Source organism: Salvelinus sp. IW2-2015, linkage group LG11, assembly GCF_002910315.2.
Source record: "Salvelinus sp. IW2-2015 linkage group LG11, ASM291031v2, whole genome shotgun sequence".
Classification (NCBI taxonomy): Eukaryota; Metazoa; Chordata; class Actinopteri; order Salmoniformes; family Salmonidae; genus Salvelinus; species Salvelinus sp. IW2-2015.
In genome coordinates, this window is record NC_036851.1 from 31,339,732 (window position 1) to 31,356,237 (window position 16,506).

Genomic DNA, 16,506 nt, shown 5'->3' on the forward strand with positions numbered 1-16,506 from the left:
CGCCCAACAACCTGCCCGCTTGACCCTATCCCCTCCTCTCTTCTCCAGACCATTTCCGGAGACCTTCTCCCTTACCTCACCTCTCCTATGACCGCTGGCTACGTCCCTTCCGTCTTCAAGAGAGCGAGAGTTGCACCCCTTCTGAAAAAACCTACACTCGATCCCTCCGATGTCAACAACTACAGACCAGTATCCCTTCTTTCTTTTCTCTCCAAAACTCTTGAACGTGCCGTCCTTGGCCAGCTCTCCTGCTATCTCTCTCAGAATGACCTTCTTGATCCAAATCAGTCAGGTTTCAAGACTAGTCATTCAACTGAGACTGCTCTTCTCTTGTGTCACGGAGGCGCTCCGCACTGCTAAAGCTAACTCTCTCTCCTCTGCTCTCATCCTTCTAGACCTATCGGCTGCCTTTGATACTGTGAACCATCAGATCCTCCTCTCCACCCTCTCCGAGTTGGGCATCTCCGGCGCGGCCCACGCTTGGATTGCGTCCTACCTGACAGGTCGCTCCTACCAGGTGGCGTGGCGAGAATCTGTCTCCGCACCACGTGCTCTCACCACTGGTGTCCCCCAGGGCTCTGTTCTAGGCCCTCTCCTATTCTCGCTATACACCAAGTCATTGGCTCTGTCATACCTCACATGGTCTCTCCTATCATGCATGAGCAGACGACACACAATTAATCTTCTCCTTTCCCCCTTCTGATAACTAGGTGGCGAATCGCATCTCTGCATGTCTGGCAGACATATCAGTGTGGATGACGGATCACCACCTCAAGCTGAACCTCGGCAAGACGGAGCTGCTCTTCCTCCCGGGGAAGGACTGCCCGTTCCATGATCTCCCTATCACGGTTGACAGACCTTGGCCTCCCAGAGTGCTAAGAACCTTGGCGTGATCCTGGCAACACCCTGTCGTTCTCAACTAACATCAAGGCGGTGACCCGTTCCTGTAGGTTCATGCTTACAAACATTCGCAGAGTACAACCCTGCCTCACACAGGAAGCGGCGCAGGTCCTATCCAGGCACTTGTCATCTCCCGTCTGGATTACTGCAACTCGCTGTTGGCTGGGCTCCCTGCCTGTGCCATTAAACCCCTACAACTCATCCAGAACGCCACAGCCCGTCTGGTGTTCAACCTTCCCAAGTTCTCTCACGTCACCCGCTCCTCCGCTCTCTCCACTGGCTTCCAGTTGAAGCTCGCATCCGCTACAAGACCATGGTGTTTGCCTACGGAGCTGTGAGGGGAACGGCATCCGTACCTTCAGGCTCTGATCAGGCCCTACACCCAAACAAGGGCACTGTGTTCATCCACCTCTAGCCTGCTCGCCTCCCTACCTCTGAGGAAGTACAGTTCCCGCTCAGCCCAGTCAAAACAGTTCGCTGCTCTGGCACCCCAATGGTGGAACAAACTCCCTCACGACGCCAGTCAGCGGAGTCAATCACCACCTTCCGGAGACACCTGAAACCCCACCTCTTTAAGGAATACCTAGGATAGGATAAAGTAATCCTTCTAACCCCCCCCTCCCCCTTAAAAGAGTTAGATGCACTATTGTAAAGTGGTTGTTCCACTGGATATCATAAGGTGAATGCACCAATTTGTAAGTCGCTCTGGATAAGAGCGTCTGCTAAATGACTTAAATGTAATGTAAATGTGGGAGAATACTGTTGACTAATACATCAATGAAAAATGATGCTGTATAAGCTTGAAAAATAGAGGATCAGCCGTGCACAGGTGTGGAGGTCATAAACACCACAGAGGGACAAACAATTTAACACAAATAATTAAAATTTTGTATAATTAACTTAAAATGGAGAGAGACTGATCGTTGGCTCCAATCAGAATGCCCAGCCATAAGGAACAGAGGACAAGGAGCTGACTGAGGGACAGCCGAGCATAGATGTGGAGAATGGACAGAGGCCCAGCCGGGCACAGGTGGGGAGGTCCCAGACAGAGGCCCAGCCAGGCACAGGTGTGGAGGTCATAAACTCTCAGTTCAATTCCATTACACGTAAGAGTCATTGGACGAAGGTGTATTCTGTACGGGAAGTTGCTAAGAGCCCCGAAGTTCGGTCTGAACATTAACGCGCACCGCTTGCAGTACGGTTTTGGAACCATTAGGACCTTATCTTTCACATACAAAACAAAAAACAAAAGGTTAAATTGATACACACCTATATGGGGTTAGTCTTACCACAGGGCCATATGTCCATGTTACAGCTTGTGTTTGCCAGTGGCGACCCGTCATTCAGGGCAGGTGGGGCAGAGTAAATAAAAACATTTAAGAAATAAAGTGCTTTCTGTGGTGGTGGGGCAAGCCAGCAGAAAATACGGAGCATTGCGCCGTGATTGGCTCAGTGTTCTGTCAATCATGGGGACACTACGTCACCACCCAGTCTACGGGTAGAGCTCGAAAATGTAAACCCCTTGGGTGCTTCCACAGAGTTACATTAGAAGTGCCCATCCAAGAAAGCTCAAGGTCATTGGCCAAAGATAAAAAGACATCAAATCACGTTATATCTACAGTAGCTTTCTTACTTTCAAAACCTTAGCTAGCAGTCATCATCATGAATCAAGTCGACAATCTACTGGCAAATCCTTTTTAATCCTTGTCATATGAAGAGAAATAATTAAGTGAAATTATAAATAAAACGTATCGGTGCTCATCGGCCATAAACAACACAACAAGTTGGAAATCGCAAATTCAACAATTAGTGGTTTGGAAGGAATCAGTGGCTAACTGCAAGCATTGCAAAGCAATCATTAGCCTGCTATTCAGTGGAGTGGCTGTGTGGTCCCAAGTCTAAGATTAAGGGTCTCTTTTCCTAGTTTAAAATGATTGACATTCCACATTGGCCATGCCGTCAATGAAGCATGATTTGTGCCGCGCTCAAAACAACTGTTAACTCGGAACTGCAAAATCTGACTTTAGTGAGTTAAAAACAATTGGGAACTTGGGAAAAACGAACTACGACTGGGAAAATACGTTTGAACTTTCATCCAACTCGGAATTGTAAATCGGGAACTCGGGATCTCTTTCTAGAGCTACGACTTGAAGCTCACTGACGTCATCATGATTCAACCTTTAAAAAAAAAGAGAGTTCCCAGTTGTCTTGAAAGCACCATGAATCCAGAGAATGCCAGACTTTGATGACAAAATTTGGCCACGAAGGACCGCCACACCACCTTCCTGTTCAAGTGAGCACAGCACAACAATGTGAGTCCAAAAATGTATTGTACTGTATGCTGCTGCATAAATTATGTAATATGCCAGGAAGATATGTATACTGTAGCTAAGAAAGTAATACTAAGTGAATGTTGTATAGTAAGCTGTTAGTAGCCCATGTGCCTCACCCTAATAATTTGGTCTATTTTCACCACTTAATTTCGCCTACTGTTCTGACTTGGTGGTGCACATGTTTTTGTGAAATGTAATCATCGAATATTGTAAGAGCTTTCATTGTCTGCTTAAATGCCCCCTTTATTTATCCTACGTTTCTGACTTGGTGTACAGGAAGAATACTGTAAGAACAGCCCATGTTCTAAATTCTGTCGCTGTACATTTCAAAAGTGCTGAACAAATAGTTATATTGACTATGTCCATCCTAGCTCGCTCATTAATGTCTTAATCGAAGTTATGGATTGCCTCTTATCCGCTCGTCATCCCCTTATGCCATAGTTTGTACGTCTCAATTGTCAGCAGAAACCGCGTTTGTTTAAGTAAGTCAGCCATATCAGCAATGTTTTTTAAAAGGCAGTAAATGAGGCTGAATGAACTGTTTTGCTACCAAACAAGACTCCGCTGATAGCTAGGTGTAGCAGTAAGGTGTTGGGACTGCTGTTGGGACTCTGCTGTTGGGACAGCTTTATGTAGGACCTAACAGTTTGTGTTGGCACTGCTTGTCACCGTTATAGTGCAATTAATGTATTATTTAGTGTTGTGTAGCGGCTTTGATGGCATGCATCCCACTTCTTTTTTTTTTGCCCCACCAAGATTTACATGCTAAAATTGCCACTGGTGTTTATGGAAAAAAGACAGAAGACAAGAGCCAACTGACTACCTGTGCTAATTAGCTATATGCGTCTGCTAACAGCTGTGTGTAAACGGAAGACGGATGCCACAAATGTGTCACTGAAAAATACTGTCGGCTGCAACTGTGTTAAAACCAGTTAAAACAGTGGTTACAGTAAGTGTATTTTGCATTTGTGAAATGATTTTGATGTGATGTGAAAGTAGAGGGATTTATGTTTCTAGAACCGTACCGCAATTGAGAATAGATTCACGTTTAGATGGAGTGTTTGGTTCGTTTGGCTTCCAGAGCCAATTCACCTTTAAACAGAACATCCAAGATCCTTGGACTATAAGGAGTAATGTTAGGCTCCTTTAGTCTATTATTGGGCTATCTCTCAAAAGTAGGAGTAAAACTAGCAGTAACAGTATGTAGTATGAAATGTGCTATGTCAACAAGTAGATCAAGTGAGCAGTACATATAAACAGAAATAAATAATAGCAGCAGTGATGGTAGTGCGTGAGTGAATGTGCATGCATGCATGTGCAAGAGACGCGGCTTTTGTGGAGCGATAGTTAACGATGCTTTGTGGGTGACAAGTTGTAAAAGTGTTCAGAGGGTCCCTGAATCGAGCCCAGGTTGAGGCAAGGACAGGGACGGAAGCAATGCTGTTACAGAGAGTCAGTGGAAATAGTCTCTTAAGGTGCAGGTGAACAGCAGGTTGTGCAGGTGGACAGCTAGGCTTTTCAGCAGTCTTATGGCATGGAGGTGGATGCTCTTACCATCTGCTAGACGGAAGCGGAGAGAACAGGCCGTGGCTGAAGTCCTTTGTGATCTTCCAGGGGACGGTGCAGCTGCCTTTAAAGGTGGGGATGTAGCAAGACAGGATGCTCTCAATGGTGCATCTGTAGAAACTGGTTTCTTTCAGGACAAGGCTCCCATGTGGCAACTTTTTGAAGATGGGTTGCTCCATGTCTGTTATGGAAATAACGGGAAAAGATTGTAATGGTGAGTATAAGATGTAAAATGTAATCACAGTGTGCAGATTTGGATCTATAGATGGAACATTAAATGAATAGTGCCTAACCTTTACTTAACATCTCAACACAATAGGGGAAAAAAGTGCATGTTTATTCAATATCACACAGTAAAATTTGTTAAGGATTATTATCTAATAGTTAACTGGGTGTGACAAAACATAGGCCTACTATAAAATCACACACTTAATGATTTTAGATTAGTGTGAAAATATTGGGGCTGACATTAGACTATTTTGACAATCTGTCAAAATACACTGTTACTGCAAGTATTGTAGCTAGTTAGCTTGCTAGCTAGCTAAATTGTTAGACAACTGTACTAATGAGCCTAATGCACTGATCTTACCTGCTAGTGCTAGATATTCTAATTGAAAACAGCAGACAACAAAACTTCTGATTTCAGAAAAAGATAACGTAAGCAGCAAAAACTTTACTGTTGAATGAAATGTTCACGGTAGAGATGGAGAGGAAAGGCCCCTATTCTAGTGCCAGCCAATTCTATAGCTCTGTTCTCATTCACCTATTCTAGTGCCAGCCAATTCTATAGCTCTGTTCTCATTGTTCTCAATTCTTGCACTGGGGTCTCGGATTGGTTGGCGAGTGCAATTCTTTGTTACGTCTTGGTTGCAGACGGCGATATGATTGGTTGCCGCAACCAGACATTTCCTCGACTCACAGTTGTCAGGGGGGCGTCACAGAGCCACTGGGGGTGTAGAGTTTAGGGCGGTTATGAAATATGCTGCACACGATTTGAATTAAAATCCCAAGTCTCTCAAAAAATATCAAATGCTTTTATTATTTTTGGTTTCAAAATAGACCATTCCCAAGAGACTATTGGAATGGAGGTGTCACGATCGTGTGGAGGAGAGACGGACCAAGGCGCAGCGGGATATGAATACATCTTCTTTTTAATTGGAAGAAGGACAACGAAACAAAACACTTATACAAACTATACAAAACAACAAACGACCGTGAAGCTATAAACGTAGTGCACACACACAGGCTACAAACGTTCAACATAGACAATTACCCACAAACACCTAAAGCCTATGGCTACCTTAAATATGGCTCCCAATCAGAGACAACAATAACCAGCTGTCTCTGATTGAGAACCAAATCAGYCAACCATAGACTTTCCTAAACACCTACACTCAACCATAGACATACCTAGACACATACACTCAACACAAACCCATACAKTACAACKAACACCCCCTATACCATATAATCACCCAAAACACACACATACCCCATGTCACACCCTGACCTAACTAAAATAATAAAGAAAACAAATAATACTAAGGCCAGGGCGTGACAGGAGGTGGCATTTAATTGTAGATTTGGAGACTTGGTGACCAAAGATGTTGTAAAGGAGTGCGTAACTGGCTGCAGGGAAGTCAGGCGCAAGAGAGCAGAAATGGGTAGCAAACGGAGCCCTTATTTGAGGCGAACAAAACACGGTACTCAGAAAACTAAACACACACGGGTTACAATAACCCGGCGCAAACCAGCCTGGAGTACACATACATTTACATATAACAATTCCACACACAGACATGGGGGGGAAACAGAGGGTTATATGCAAGATGAGTAATGAGGGAATGTAAACCAGGTGTTCGGAAAACAAGACAAAACAAATGGAAAATGAAAGGTGGATCGGCGATGGCTAGAAGACCGGTGATGTCGACAGCCGAACGAACAAGGAGAGGGACCGACCTCGGAGGAAGTCGTGACAGATGTTCGGTAATTCTCCAACTTTGGCCCTTCAATTTTCCTTTGCCTCCCGAACCATCTTCCTGGTAGCGACAAGATACACTTGCGTCCAATACCAGGCAAGTTTACCACTGTTCCAGTGGTTTTAAGCTTCTAAATTGTTGCCCAAATAATGGTAAGTGGTAAATTTGTCAWTTTTTTCTACCCATTGCCTGATCGTTTAGTAAATAAGTAAGCTATTTCGCTCAGTGTATCCCAAATAAGTTGATGCTGATTAGCAGCTATATTAAATGCGTAATTGTAGTGAAATATCCAAATGAATGCATGAATGGCCTCCAACAGATTGAACAGTTCTTCTTCTCTTCTTTACCATTTAAAGTCTCCCCAAATATCCTTTGTGCTGCCCTTGGCAAGATTGCCATATTAACAGGTTCCCAACCATATGGAGGAAGAGAAGGGGCAGGCAGTTGGAGGTGGGGGGGAATAGCACAGGTCAAGGATGCTGTGTCCTTTGTGTTTAACCTTCCCCACTTTCAGCTCACAATGGGAGTGCCCAGTTCATGAACTTTGAATCCTCAACCTCACCGCCTTGCATCCAACCAATCACAAGGGAATGTGATATGTTTGCCCCTTTCTGCAATGCAAATGTGGCAGCACAATTTAAATCGCTGAACAGAAACACATGCATTTTGAGTTACTTAAAGTAGGCTGTGTGTGTATACTACAGTTATGTTGTTCATACAGTGTACATGAAAATCAACACATTTCAATTGTCTTTTCTGTTTCTTAAATCCCTCCATTTCATCCCTCCTCTTCAGTCTCCAACATGTGAAGAAGAGATGCACCTTCGGCCATTTGCTATCATGTGACCCAAAGTCAACGGAAGGTCATTCTCGCTGACTATTTGACTTCTGCCTGAGCTACTGTGGAAAAGAACATGACAAATGACTCCATCTATTCAATCAGATTTCACACACACACACAGTCTCTCTCTCTCTCTCTCGCTCTCTCTCTCGCTCTCTCGCTCTCTCTCTATGACCTGAGAGGGAGCCTTCACCCTGGAGATGATGGATGGGGCTTTTAGTACCTATTTAGAATGAAGCTGTCCCCACCGCTCTCTAATTACCCACTCCCTGAAGGAGGCTGCTGCCCCACTTAATTGCTTTTTGTTTGTTGACCTAGTTGAGCCCTTAGATGGATCTGTAAGAGAGAGAAAGATAGAAAGACAAGGAGACCTATAACCCCTACCGGCCATTACACTTCTTTATTGTCCCTGTCTGATCTGAAAGGTTTTAATTGGTATTGGTAGGATGTTAAGCCCAGAACACTGAGAGGCAGACCAGTAGCTGAACGTTTGCTGGTTCAAATCTTGGGCCGCATGATAAAGGTGGGAACTGAACTGGAAACCAGAGCGCTACTGGCTTCAGATGATAGCTACCATCCACTGTCGTTGTGCCCTTGAGAAACGCATTAACCATCCACCCTCCAGGGGAACTCCACTGCAGCTGATATGTGTTGTCGAAGGAGAATAGGAGTAGATCAAGAGACACATTTCTGTAGTAATGGACTGTAGTAATGGATGGACTAACAAAGTACTATTCTATTCAATTTACCTCCATATTGCTTACACCTATCCAGAAAGTATTTTCAGATCTTAAGGTATATGAGAAGGATGTAGTGGTGGACCGTAGGTTGATTCGACATACAGTATTTGCCAGTCATGAATATGCCTGTTACGTTCCCCAGTTTCTGTGTTGTAGTTTTTGTATTTGAGTGTGTGTTTCAGGACATTGCTTCCTGAGTTCTCCCCAACCAGCTGATTGGTCGACCCCAGGCTAATTGATGATTGGAGCTGACCCCGCCCCCTCGTCAAGATACAGCTGTTTCTAATCACCATTGCCACCTGAAGATATAAAAGCCAGTGTTCTGTTCAGGAGAAAAAGAGAAAAGATTAGAGAGAGATTGAATATTTTGGAAAGATCATTAGGAGAGAGAAAAGATTAGAGGGAGATTGAATGTTTTGGAGAAAGATTAGAGAGAGAGATCATTGTAGGCTAAGATTGAATGTTTTGGAGAGATCATTAGAGAGAGATCATTGTAGGCTAAGATTGAATATTTTGGAGAGATCATTAGAGAGAGATATATATATCATTATAGGCTGAGATTGAATGTTATATAGATCATTGCTGAGAGAGAGGTTTATGGCTGAGGGTTAAAGCATATTGGTCGTGAGTATGTACTATGTTAGTTGTTGTTGGTAGTAGCTTTGCTATGTTCTGTGTTTGTTGCTTGTTCAGAGCATCTTAAGTGACCTGAGTTAGTTTTCTCAGTTTTGTTGTGAAGTGGATTGTTTGTTGTTCTGTTTCATTTGTTCCCAGGGGGGAAGGAGAAGGCACTTTGGGAGTGCTTAGGCAAGAGGCCCGCGGGCATACATATACCCCAGCAGCAGGGTGTTGCGTTCCCTCTTCACAGAGGCGTGCGTAACATAATGGGGGCTCATCCGGGATCCCATTAAACCCACTGAGCTCTCTGTGGTTAGTGATTGAGGTGTGATGGTAGGTTGTGAGTTTGGATGACTTGTTTAGTTTGTGTGTTCAGTAGATTGCTGTGTACAAGATGGCTGCCTCAGCCATCTCCAAGTTCATTGAAGCGCCCTCTATTGATTGTTTGTTGAGGTTTCGAAAAGTAGACCTTTTAGCTATAGCTGACCATTATGGATTTGTTATCCCTGAGAAAGCCCTGAAGGCTGAGCTTTTGGTGCTAGTCAGGGAGGGATTAGTAAGAGAAAGAATTCTCTCATTGCAAGGAGAGGAGACGGGTAGACTTTCCGATGTCAAGTCGGAGGACAGGGCAGAGGAAGGGGTTGCTCGTACCCCCTTTACATTGCCTCGATATGATCCTTTATCTTCTGCTTCAGGTCGTTCAGACGGGACCGCTAGGCTGAAGGTGAGGCTGGCCCGGTTAGAAATGGAGCAAAAAGATAGAGACAAATGCATTTTGATCTTGAAATTAGAAAAATAGAAGCCGACAAGGAGGTGAGGATCCGACAACTGGAGCTAGACGCTGGCTCCAGTACGACTCCAAAAGCTGCTCATCATCAAGCCCACTTCGATGTGAGTAAAAATATCGCTTTAGTCCCTCCATTCCGAGAGTCGGAAGTTGATGCCTATTTCTCTGCGTTTGAGCGTGTGGCCGCTGCGCTACATTGGCCACTTGAGGTTTGGCCGCTCCTGTTYCAATGTAAATTGTCTGGGAAAGCCCAGGAAGTAGTAGCTGCTCTCTCCCTGGAAGACAGTTTACACTACGAAACAGTTAAAACTACTGTGTTGTGGGCTTATGAGTTGGTGCCTGAAGCTTACAGAKAGCGCTTCAGGAACCACAAGAAACCCTTTCACCGTACTTTTGTTGAGTTTGCAAGGGACAAAGAGTCTCTGTTTAATAGATGGTGTTCAGCCAGCAAAGCTAACACCTTTGCTGATATTCGGGAGTTGATGCTGTTGGAGGATTTTAATAGCAACCTCCCTGATAGAATTGTAGTTCATTTAAATGAACAGAAAGTGGTGACATTGGCCCAGGCAGCAGTGTTGGCAGATGAGTATGCTTTGACACACAAGACTGTCTTTGGTGCACCTCGTTTTGAAGGTAGACTGATTACGTCATCAGTGCCTCGTTCAAGTCGCTTTTCCTCTGACAAGCCTTTTCATGAAATCCGTGAATGTTTTTACTGTCACCAAAAGGGTCACGTGATTGCGGACTGCCCAGTTTTGAAAAATAAACCGAAACAGTCCCAGTCACCGTCCCCAAAAAGGAAAAGTTTGGGTTTAGTCAAGTCTTTGGCTCGTCCGTTGGCCCGAGTTCTTGATTCAGCATTTGAGAAACCGGATCCTGTCTATGCTCCGTTTTATCTCTACCGGTTGTGTTTCCTTAACTGGAGAACAAGCTGATCAAAAGCACATTAAAATCTTACGAGACACCGGGGCGGCGCAGTCAGTAATCGTTACTGATGCTTTACCCTGGTCTCCTGAAACATATTGTGGCTCGCATGTCATATTACAGGGGATAGAGACAAAAACAGTACCTGTACCATTACACTGGGTACACTTAGTGTCAGACTTGGTATCAGGACGTTTCCGTGTTGGTGTAGTGTCTACACTGCCAGTAAAAGGAGTCACATTGCTACTAGGGAATGATATTGCTGGTGGTAACGTTACTCCTGTTTTAGAGGTAGTAGAAATCCCAGAAATCAGAATTGCAGATGAGAAATTGGTTCAAGCATTTCCCCATGTTTTTCCTGCTTGTGTGTTAACGAGGGCACAATCTCGCAATCTAGGAGATGTGGTGGATTTGGCTAGTTCCATTTTTGAGAATGTTGAAGTAGAAGACAATGCACRGAGTATTRKTTCTGCAAGGCCYACAGTTTTTACTCCTGTAAAAACTAWGGKAGGGGACTGCYAAATCYCYCKCCAATTACATGACATTCTTTTGTCTGTCACCCCTGAGAAGGTGATTGAATGTCAAAAAGGAGACACCAGTCTTCGCAAGTGTTTTGCTTCYGTAATTTCCATTGAGGAAGCTAAAACTAGAGAGACRGCCTACTTTATGGAAGCAGGAGTTTTGATGCGGAAATGGGCASCTCATGACACRGTTAATGACTGGAGTGAAGTYTGTCAAGTGGTTGTTCCRACACCGTTCCGACAGCAGGTGCTGTCACTCGCCCATGACCAGGCGTGGTCTGGACATTTGGGGATCACAAAGACCTATAACCGAGTCCTTCGACATTTTTTCTGTCCAGGTTTGAAGTCTGACGTGATCCAATTTTGTAAAACATGTCACAAAGTTAAAGTTAATCATATGACTTAAAATGTACCTTTTTCACAGCATCCTCAACATCTGGCAACACACATATGAAGGTTGTCACATTTGGCAGAGGCAGGTCTCATATTCAGATCTGAATGTGTTTTTAAAAGCTGCACTCACAGTGGAATCACAGCATTTCTAATTAAGTGAGGGATTGGTCCGCCCTCTACCATCTACGTGCCACCGCCATTTCTCATCCATCAACCCAATCACAAGTATCACCTGAGCAGGGCAGCAACTTATAGGTGCTCTGTCAGTTAGACAGCTCATTGCTCAGAACAAATGAATAATTTTAAGCTGAAAAAAAAGAGGAACAGACTACTTCAGGAATACCATCTGTAAACTCAGAGAACAGAATCTGTCATCATCGCTTACCACAGCCAGTACCACAGCCTCTGAAATACCACAAAGAGTACTGGCCGCACCACGATGCACACTGCTCTCAACCCATAGAGACTTGAGACAAGGCAGCAGGATATCTGTCTGCTGTATACGGTCCTAAGGCTTGTTCACACATAACTCACTGAGTTTATCCCGCTGCCCCCGCCCCATAAATAAGTCTGCCTTCTTTTGATAATGCCAGCTTAACATTTAGTCAATAAACTCTTCTCTGCTGGTGTGCTTTTACCAAGGCTGCTTTTCCCCAATATACAGTATATCTTCAAGTATACACGCTAAGAAAAATAGGTGCTATCTAGAACCTAAAAGGGTTCTTTGGCTGTCCCCACACTTTGAAGAACCCTTTTTGGTTCCCGGTAGAACCCTTTTGGTTCCAGGAAGAACTATTTTGGGTTCCATGTAGAACCTTTTCCACAGAGGGTTCTGCATGCAACCCATAAGAGTTGTACCTGGAACCATAAAGGGCTCTGCTATAGGGACAGCCACCCTTTTGGAACCCTTTTTTCTAAAAGTACTGCAATTATACATAATGTGGAGCATTTTCCTTTGCATACAATGGCCATTTCTATCAAATGTTTCAACTTGCTGCCTTACACACACGTACACTACACACACACAAGCACACACGCACACACAGTCGGCCGAGTGTCTAATTTATTAAAGACATTCTATTCCTCTCAGTAAGGATTGGAGAATGGTTGAGAACTGAAGCATACCTTTCTCTATAAGCCTCTGGGTAAGACTCCACTGAACATTCACCTGCTCATAATGATGACACAACTTATGCATCAGCAGATCTACCAGCATTAGCCAATAGTCTCTTGGCCTCTATGTGGACAGTTGAGGACAGTTTAGGTCCGGTGGTGAGGGAACTAGTTTTTCAGGCCAACCCAACCTTAACATCGACAAAATCCACATTTACTGAAGGAGACAAACTGGGTTAGACTGGAAAACAAATAACTTGTAGCTGATAAAATGTGGGGGGTTTAAATTTGTAGAGGGAGGTAGGCCATGACCAAGCCAGAGAATTACCATAGTAAGTGAGTGAGAAGCAGTGTGGTGCCTCTACATAACCCAGCAGCACGCTCTCTCCTAACGACTCCAGAGGTGTAATGAAGACAAACTCGGGCAGAAATTAGCAGCGACAGTAACTAAAACATTGATAAATAAACCACCAATAAAAAAGAGCAGTGGGGGCGATGGAGGGGGTAGAGAGAGGAGAAGGGAAGTGATTAGTACAGTGCATGGTGCAGAAACGTGACAATTTATCTGTCTCGTCTCGTATTTCCTCGAGACATACTGAAAACAGCAATGGCCGATGGTAAATGGATTTGCCTAGAAAAATCAATCTCCCATATGACCGTGTGCATGTACGTCCGTGTCGTAACCGCACGGTGAACCCTCACTGTTCTTTTCCCCTGCTGATCCGACTAATATCCTGCGCCTGTATGACTTATCTGTGTGTACCGCGTGAGCACCGTCCCACTCTCGAGAGCACGCCATGATTGATGGGCTTTGCAGCCACAGAAAAAAAGAAGAGTTCAAGAAAAATGGGAGTTACACAAGACTTATTAAAACAACAATTCTTATGATAAGCAAAACACTTAGGAAAATTAAACTTCTACATTCAAATTTTCATTAAATTATTTTTTAATGAGAACATTCATCTTACGAGAATCTATCCAATTAATTTCACAGTAACCTTTTCTTATAAGCAGGACATTTTTTTAAATAATCTATTTATATTTTCTAGATTTTCCAAAAACATGAGGCTGGATAAAACTAAACATTTAAAAATCTGAATATTCCAATAGAAACCCCAGTCATCTCAACACTGAAGGCCAAACGGAATGATGGGAATGGGGAGGAAACAGCCCCAGCAGAGGGGGGCAGAACTGAAGGTTCCATAAGAGGGGTATCAGTAATGTGTACCCCCGCCTACACTTCCCCAACCCCCTTTCCTCCAGTGTGTGTGGACTGTGTGGAGGTTATCAGTTAGGTGTGCCCCTCTCGTGCCCTCGCTCTCTCCGTATGAAGGGCGGCCCTGGAGGATAATAAAGAGGGATGATGCTGATGTTGTGCCATCCACCTACCTCAACATCCCCCCCACCTCCTCTATGCTCTCTTGCAGAACCTTTCGCCCCTTCATTTATCACCTCTCCCCCTCCTCCCTGCCTCCCCCTCCTCCCACCCTCGCTCTAATTCTGGTTTAATAACCACCACCTCCATTCATCACAGAATCGATGGCTCTGACAGGCCCACGCCGGCTAACGTTAGCTCCCCTGTCCTTTCCTCACGTATGGCCGTGGGGTCACCGGGAGGTCAGGCTGTCAAGAAGTATGTCCTGCGCCATTGTTCCTTGGCGTAAGATGCTGAAATGCACATACAAACACCCACACATCATCAGTCAAGTGGACTGTCATGTTTGAAAAGCAACAAGCAAGACACATATACCAAGTCAAACACACGTTGAAAGGATCAGTCTCAAAATTGAAAATGATGCACCTGAGGAACATCAGAATCGATTGAAGCATCAAACTGGACTATCTTGAGGGGTTATTGTCTTACCCCGTTTACTATATGCTGAATACACTGTACATAATATGTTCGTCTTACCTATGAGCAACATTTGTGTGTCAAAATGGGTGGATGGAACACCGTGACACAAAAACAAACCCCTCTATTGTCAGCCTCCATCATGCCAGGCAGTTTGCTCACCACATCACAGCTTGGGTTTGTGGCAGAGAGACAGGACAGCAGCAGAATTTCACCTAGACCCACATCCAGGGCCCATGACAGTACACAGGAGGGTACTTGCAGAGGAGTATGCGTGTTGTACCGCAGGACTCTAATCCACAGAGCGGGTCCTATTGGCAAGGCTCATTGAGCTAATTAATAATGCGGCACAGAACAGAGAGAGATGGGAGTCATTAACCATCACGGTCACCTAATAATCCCCAGTTTACAATTGGCTTATTCATCCCCCTCCTCTCCCCTGTAACTATTCCCCAGGTCGTTGCTGCAAATGAGAACGTGTTCTCAGTCAACTTACCTGGTAAAATAACGGATAAATAAATAAATAAATAAATTAGGAAACTGCGGCTATGCTCTCCGCCCTTGGTGGAGCGCCATTCTGTGTGTGTTTGCATGTATGAGAGAGATAAAGAACACAAGGGAGCTTGTGTGCTTGTTTGCAATTGTATTATATAGAAGTGTGAGAGAGAGTAGGGGGGAAGTGAGAAGGAATGTGTGACTCTCGCTACATGTGTCACGGCAAAGACCAGAGTTCAGATAGAGTGTGTGCATTTGAATACGTGTGATTTTGCTTGTGAGCCTATGCTGCTCGGCCATCTCTCATCCATATATTTATATGTACATATTCTCATTCACCCCTTTTAGATTTGAGTGTATTAGGTAGTTGTTGGGGAATTGTTAGATTACTTGTTAGATATTACGGCACTATCGGAACCAGAAGCACAAGCATTTCGCTACACTCGCATTAACATCTGCTAACCATGTGTGTGTGAAAAATAAAATTTGATTTGATTTTGAGTGTGCAGGTGCTCTGAAGTCAGAGAGTTTTTGTGTGAGAGAGAGCGAATGTCCATTATACAGACACCAAATCTGGGGCAGTCCATGAGGAGGAGATGCACTGCAGTACTTAATGCAGCTGGTGGCCACACCAGATACTGACTGTTACTTTTGATTTTGACCCCCTCCCCCTTTGTCAGGGACTGTTAGTCACATGTCTGCAGAACTTGTTCAGTTTATGTCTCAGTTGTTGAATCTTATGTTCATACAAATATTTACACATGTTAAGTTTGCTAAAAATAAACACAGTTGACAGAATTTTTTTAATTATTTTTTATTCGTTTATTTTTTAAACACTAACATCAGGTACACACTAAAGTGCATTACAAGGCAATAGCATAAGATTAATTCCATGGATATCTTAAACGATCTTTCTTATTAAGGGACCACCTGATTTAGGTTCACACATGGAGTGGCACACAGAAAGCTTGATCACCTGACCTGTGGAATTTTGCCTGAGGTGTATAGAATGTTGTGTAAGGGAGGAAGCATCATCGGAGAGAAACCTGCAAGGGGAACACTTTAGTCCCTTTTCCATTACAAGCTTAACCTCCTGCAGAGCTGAGTGGTATAACAGCATGGTGCAAGACCATTTGAGTGCCATGTATGTCAAGGGCTTCTTCTAATTATGCATGACCTATTGGGGCGTCGTCCCAGTACAAACATTATAGAGATGGCTTTATACCTAGCTATGCAGTAATGTGGGTATAGGACCTTGAAGGTCAGAATTTTGCTTAGTAGTAATGATAAGATGTCAACACGTTAAAAAACTTCTTGCCGCACGGATCCCTTTTACGGGATCATTTTCGTAAACAACCGCTGAATTGGCAAACTCAAAAATAATACAAAAAATATTTATAATCATGGAATCACAAGTGAAATATACCACAACACAGCTTAGCTT